The sequence below is a fragment of the Antechinus flavipes genome, chromosome 5 (assembly GCF_016432865.1).
Source record: "Antechinus flavipes isolate AdamAnt ecotype Samford, QLD, Australia chromosome 5, AdamAnt_v2, whole genome shotgun sequence".
Classification (NCBI taxonomy): domain Eukaryota; kingdom Metazoa; phylum Chordata; class Mammalia; order Dasyuromorphia; family Dasyuridae; genus Antechinus; species Antechinus flavipes.
Window position 1 is genome coordinate 44,808,112 of NC_067402.1, and position 7,602 is coordinate 44,815,713.

Here is a 7,602-nt window from a genome sequence, read left to right on the forward strand (position 1 = left end):
AAAAGAGGATAGATTTTTGAGGGGGCCCAAAGGGAAAAAGTAGAAGTGATGGCAAATTTAGAGGTAAAACTTGAAAATTTTACTGAAAAATATTGAAAACTACTATTGAAAAGTTGAATGAGTTACCTAGAATGTTGGACATCTTCAACTGAAAAGCTAGATCGCCTCTTTGGGGATACATGATCAGATACGAAGGAACTATGGCTCTTAAAAAGTAACAAAAAAGGAAAGACAATACAACTTTTCTAAGATGTTTTATGTCAAGGGCACACACTGTCAGAAGAGAGGGAAAAAGGGAATTTAGAATGAGAGTATAGAGGAAGTTGAGAGAAAATGAAATAGTCACTTATCAATCAGTAATTCAAACAAAAAGAAAGAAAGACAAGAAAGAACAACTAAGGGGGCGGGGGGAAACTCATAGAAGCAAAGATGAGAGAGTAAGGAAAAAGCAGTTCAGATACAGAAGGATCTCAGGAACCAGAATCATTTCAGTTCTATCAAATACTTCATTTGAGAGTGAGCTACTTACTCAGTGGGTAGTTGCTGTTAGCGCTGCTGTATTCTATTAGAAAGAGCATTGACCTAGATGCTTCTCTGTTACTAACTACCTATTTGACCTTGGATCATAGGAATTACTATACTCCTTTGGGTCCTTAGTTTGCTTGCCTGTAAGATGAAAAGATAAGATGAAATGATCTTCAGCATCTTTTCAAAGTCTTAAATTCAATGTTCCCAAAGGTTAGTAGGCAGCTTCTAAAAACCAGAACTTAAGATATTGGACTTCAAATGCTAAGTACTAACAAAAAATCTTAGAGTGAGAAGATTTCAATTCTTTAATAAAATAAATTTAATAACTAGATTGGATTAGGATTAAATGGTCTCCAAGCTGAAGTGTGCTGGATCCAACAGGCTGCCCACTATTGTTAAATTTTCAGCCTGATCAAGTTACTTACTCCTTCTAAACTGACAAATGGTACAAATCAAGGTTTGAGTTATTGTTTTATTGATTGTCTAGACTAAAGAAAATGATGGAGAAAATTAAAATTAAGTTTTTTAAGCTTTAAAAAGACCCCAAACAACTTTTAAACATTTTATAGTATTTTTCTTCTAGAGAACTCTTGTTAAACATTTATTAGCATACCACTGCCTCCAAAGTACCTTCCCTTTCTATATCTATGAGTCAGAGATTGGTCCAAAAGCAAAAATAAGCACTTATAAAGTGGTTAGTTATGCATCCCAAAGTGGATTGATACTGGATGACCGTTTGTTGAGAAAATTGTAGGTGGGCTCCCTCTTCAGTTGATCCCAACTTATTCTAAGAGGTTAGGAAAAATCTCAAAATACACATGTGGTATGGAGGAAATTGTTTTAACATTCTTGCCTAGATGACAAAAAGACCAAGTTATATCAGGAATTGTTCTTTGGAATAGGATTTCTTCTGAGCAGATTTAAGAATTTGGAAGTATATTGGAAATGGGGCTATTTTTAATAGCCCCTAAAAAGGACTATCAGCATTATACCTCACCTCAGGATCTAGAGTAAACCTTACACATTAGCATGCACTCAATAAATTTTTATTGGATTGAATTGAAAGTGGTTAAAGTTGTATATATGATATATGGGTGAAACCTAGAAGAATAACTGAAATAACTTCTCTCTTCCTGTTCAACCTTTTAAAAAATCTATTTTGTGCTTTTGTAACATTAATAATTGGTATAATATTGTGGGAAAAGATAAGAGCTTCAAGGACATGGGAAGAGTTAGAAATTTCAAAGGATAATAGATTCAGAGTTGAAAGAGCTCTCATAGGTCATCTAGTACTATACCTCCATTTTGTAGATTAGGAAACCAAGATTCAAAGATATGAAGGAGAATTAGAAAATTTTAGATAAGAGGTCTTGTCAGTCATGTAGTGTGCTTCATGTTCTAAAAGAATTCCAGCTAGAGAGATGAATGGTATATGAGTATCTAGACAATTAGTTGGTTAGATAGATTATGGATAGATAAACTGACAGATAGATATAGAACATGTATTAAGTGCTTACTTAAAATATGGCAAAAATTATGCTGAGCTACAAATACAAGAAAATAAAATAATCTCTATCCTCAAGGACTTTATATTCTAATGTAGGGAAAACACATTATACATAGGAGTAGTGGAACAATAGATACAAATTATCATTGAGTCTCTTCTTGAAGACCTTTAATTAACACTAAGTATTTCTAATATGTGTCAGGCACTGTGCTGAGCACTTTCCAAATATTTGTTGTGCATATTTCTCAGACTGGCTAAGATGACAGGAAAAGATAATGACAAATATTGGGAAAAGAGGGACACTGATACATTGTTGATGGAATTGTGAACTGATCCAACCATTCTGGAGAACAATTTGGAACTATGCCCAAAGGATTATCAAATTGTGCATACCCTTTGATCCAGCAGTGTTTCTACTGGGCTTATACCCCAAAGAGATACTAAAGAAAGGAAAGGGACTCACATGTGCAAAAATGTTTATGGCAACCCTTTCTGTAGTGGCCAGAAACTGGAAATTGAATGAATGCCCATCAATTAGAGAATGGCTGGGTAAATTGTGGTATATGAATGTTATGGAATATTATTGTTCTGTAAGAAACGATCGGCTGGATGATTTCAGAGAGGCCTGGAGAAACTTACATGAACTGATGCTGAGTGAAATGAGCAGAACCAGAAGATCATTATACAGGGAAACAAGAAGATTATACGATGATTAATCCTGATGGACGTGTCTTCAACAATGAGATGACTGATGCCAGTTCCAATGATCTTGTGATGATGAGAGCCAACTACACCGAGAGAGAGGTCTCTGGGAACTGAGGGTGGATTATAACATAGCATTTTCACTCTTTTTGTTATGGTTCACTTGAATTTTATTTTCTTTCTCTTTTTTTAAAAAATTTTTTGATCTGAATTTTCTTGTACAGCAAAATAATTGTATAAATGTGTATGCCTATATTGGATTTAACATATATTTTTACCACGTTTAACATATATTGGAATACATGCCATCTAGGGGAGGGAGTGAGGGGGGAAGGGAAGTAAAAATTGGAACACAAGGTTTTTCAAGAGTCAATATTGAAAATTTTTCATATTTTTTGTAAATAAAAACTTCAATAAATATATATATGATAAAAATATTTGTTGTGATTGTTGAATGATTTCAGTTGTATCTGACTCTTCACAACTTCATTTTGGGGTTTTCTTGGCAAAGATTCTGGAGGGCTTTGCCATTTCCTTCTCCACTTCATTTTACAAATGAGGAAACTGAGGCAGACAGGGTTAAGTGATCAACTTAGGGTTACACAGCTAGTAAGTGTCTGAGGCCAGATTTGGACTCATGAAAATAAGTCTCCCTGACTCCACTCGCAGTGCTCCACCCACTGTTCCCACCTAGTAATGATACATCCCCTGTCCTTGTCCCCAAAATTTCCTGTCCCCAAAATCCAGAAAAGAGGCAGATGATAGGTCAGAGTTCAAAACAGCATATCTAGCTAAGGAATGTGGAGCAACAAAACCTTAAAGACATCCTGACTCCTTCCTTATTTCTCTTTTACAGTTTACAATCTTATAGACTGTTAGCCTGCTAGCTAAGCTCCAAATTTTCATTAAAAATCTCCCCTATTTCTAATTGCTAGACTCCCTTTAGAGACTAACCCATCAGCTATGAGGTAAATAAATCTTTTGTGACTATATGAGATTCTCTTTGAATTTTTAAAAACTCTACTATGTTTCTTCCATGGTTCAGTAATAACCCTGGGAGACAGTATCATTCCCATTTTATAGCTAAGGAAACTGAGGCATAAAAAGATTAATTGACTTGCCAGGGTTAAGTGTTTGATATGGGATTTGCTATTATTCATCCTTAGTTCTCAAAGAGTATCAGTGACTTGCAAATGAATTGGATTTGAGTGAGACAAAGTTGGACAAAGTCATCAACTTCAATTTCTCCTCCAAAATCTAGTGACAAGACATAGTTTAGGACAAGTGTTGATGGCTCCAGATGCAGTAGAAAACCTTGTTCTATTTGTGCTGGGTCTTTCCCAGGTTTCAGTTTGTCTGAGGCAACACCCATTCAGTAATTGAAGGCTAGGTAAAAATTGAAGCAAAAGAATCTGGGAAGGGAAGATCCTCAGAATTTCTGGCCAGATTGCTATTTACACTTACTCTGAGCTATCAAAACCCACACAATGAGCAGGTTAGATTTGACCTGGGACCTATTATTGGCCAGACTGATTTGGATTTAAAGGCATAGTCAGGTAGCTACATTTGAATTCCAATGTTTTTTCAGAACTATATTTCAAGAAATCATAAATGAAAACTCCATGTCACAAGAGCTAATTGTCTCAGCTTTTCAAAAATCAACAACAGAATAAGTAGAAAAGAAAAAACATCTAGCTCCCATGTATTCTGAGTATCCCATAATACCTTGCAAGCATAAGTGAACAAAATTTGTATTCCTTTGGGCAGAGCACCCACAAGTAAGGGTATGATTCCCCACATGGATAGAGGGAGAAAAGGAGAAGGAAGAAGAAGAAGAGAAGGAAAAAATAAGAGCACTGCCCAACCAGGAACTGCTTAGGTCTCCAGGGGGGCAGCTGCTACTATTCATAGATTTTTGTTTGTCCTTTGTTCTCCAAGAAGGGCAGAGTTACCTTGGCCCCATGAATTTCCCAAGTGGGTATTTCACTTCTAGCATACTCAGTGCATAAGCCCTCCCTTTCTCATCAATGTTCTGTGTATTTGTAAGTACAAAAGGATTTTTATCTCCTTCTTCCTTAATGGAGTCCAAGGTCATATGGGCTTTTTCGCTGTCATAATTCACTGTTAATTTATTTTGAGCCTGTCATTTACTACGACCCTTTATTTTCAGCCTGCTCTTGGCTAAGACTCCCAGATTTCCTTTGGACAAACTGACATCTGATGCCATCCCCACCCTGTATTTGTGAAGATGAGAATATTTCAAACTTGTCTAATCCTTTACATTTAACTCTATGATGAAATCAATTTTATTTTATTAGATTTGGCCCCATGATCTAATCTATCAAAATAATTTTGGATTTTGACTATAGAGTCATTTAATGTGTTAGCTATCCATCTCAGCTTTGTTATCTTCAAATTTGATGAGCATGATGATTTCATTCAGGTAATGGATAAAATCTTTTTATTCAAGTAATTGATCAAAATGTTAAATATCACAGAGCCAAACTCGGATCAATTGATCACTCCCCTGTAGATAGAAGTTAACCTACCTTGTTAACAATGGGCTAATATTGAATTTGAGTATGACCATGAAACCAGTTCTAAGTTAATCCAGTTATCCATATCTCTTCATCTTCTATACAAGAGTAATATGAGCAGCTTTGTTGAATGTCTTGTCAAAATCTCATTAAACTATATCTACAACATTTTCCTGATCAAATAGCTTGTTAATTAAATAAAAAATGGAGGTAAGCTATGTCTGCTGTGATCTGTTTTTTATGAAGCCATGCTTGTTCTTAGTGACTCTAACTTCCTTTTCAAAATGGGAACTGATCAACTCTTGAATAAGCCATTCTAGAATTTTTTCCATAATTGAAATCAAGTTCAATTATCTATAATTCACATACTCTGGTGAAATCAGGACAACCCTTGTCTAAGCTCACAGAAGTAGTACTAACAAATTAGAATTTGAATCCACAGCTTCTTATTATACATTTATAACCAGCTCTCTTGACTGTACCATGGACATAGAGAGGAAAAGTCTCCTTTTTTTTTTTTTTTTTTTTGGTTTGTTTTGATCTAGGAAGGCTTAGAGGTCTTTTAGACACTTGTGCTGCTTTTCGGCAACCCACTACACTTGTGATGAGTTCAACCCAAACGAGATTCAAATGGAAATGGAAAATCTTTAACAAAAAAAAAAAAATACAATAAAATACAGATATTACATTTTGATTGGAGTCAATATGCATCCCGCAGTGCTCCTTATGTACAGATTAGTGACTCTTGTTTCTATTTGAATATGGCATCATTGACCTGAACCAACTTTCTTATTTTATAGATAAGTTTCAGAGAAGTTAAGGGTCTTGTCCAAAGTCACACAGCTAATTAGCAGCAGAATCGGGATTTGATCCCAGTTTTCCTGATTCCTAGGCTAGTGACTTAAAAAAAAAACAAAACACCATGTTAATTGAGAAAAACTTTTCATGTAATTGGGATCTGCCTCTGAAATGAAGAAATTATGGCAAATGACTCATTAGAGGAACTAAGGAAATGTCTTCTAGTTTAATAGGTTTCTGAAAGATCCTTGTGGATTGTAGTATTCTGTAATCATTAATGGGAGTTATGGCAAAAAAGGTGGGGAGAAATAAGAAGCAAGAATAAGTGATTTTTATTTGTAGTATCTAATGTTTTCTTTCACCACCCTCCATACTGAACATAAAATATGGAATGTAGATTTCTGATGGAGAAGCAGCATGATGCCATGGAAAGACTGTTCATTGTGGAACTGTCCTGCCACTATCCTAGCCTAAGTATCCTTATTTGCAAAAAGAGGGGGTTGGACTATGGATTCCATTCTGGTTCTAAATCTGTGATCTAGGATTTTAGCCCTTAATTCTGTCTTACTAATACTATTATAGTTCCTGCCAGCACTCAAAGATAGCCAGAAATCAGTTGTCCTTAAAATAAATGAACAAATAAATAAATGGATGGATGGATGGATGGATGGGTGAATGGGTGAACAAACAAATAAATGTGCAGGATTTTCCAAAATAAGGTATAAATGGCTGCCTTTCTATACCCCTCTAAAACCCCTCATATTTGTCCTTTATACTAATGCCTAGAGAAGACCCAGGAAATAAAGGAAAGATTGGGAAGTCAGGGAGGGACCACAATGTGCAATAGTAGGAAGAACATTCACTCTTATGAAATCTTATAAACAATAAAGTTTCAAAGTGTAGGTTTCCTTACAGGAAGCAGCCTCTACTTAATACAGTATCACCTTTGCAGGAGGCTCTTACTTATGGCAATTGTGGGGCTCATTTTAGGCTTTGAAAAAGATATGATACAAGTGCAAATCTTGAAAAATTTGCTTGACTCATAGTTAGTGTTTAATGAATGTTTGTTGACTGACTGATCATAAAGATGAAATCTAATTATGGGAAAGCTCCATGTTGTTTGAAAAACTATATGTTTGGAATGAAGCATCACCGAATTGAGATGATGAGGATATACTTGAATGCTTGTTGCATACACACACACACACACACACACACACACACACACACACACATACACATACACACTTTAGGTACACTGTGAACAAGACCTAATGATCTGTCTAGAAGTCAATTTCATTATCAGATATCCTTTGAAATATATAATTTATTTTTCCTTGCTTCAAAAATTTATAAGAATCATCATTTAATTAGGGTGGATAGCTGTCTACTGAAAGAATTGGTTGACAAGATAGAAATAATTATAACCTTGGGGGAAAATGACTCCACCATTCATAATAGATGAGGAGAAGAATCTTAGGTATAGGTCTGCACTTTGGGATAATAGAGTTCAAAAAATCCAGAGAAAAA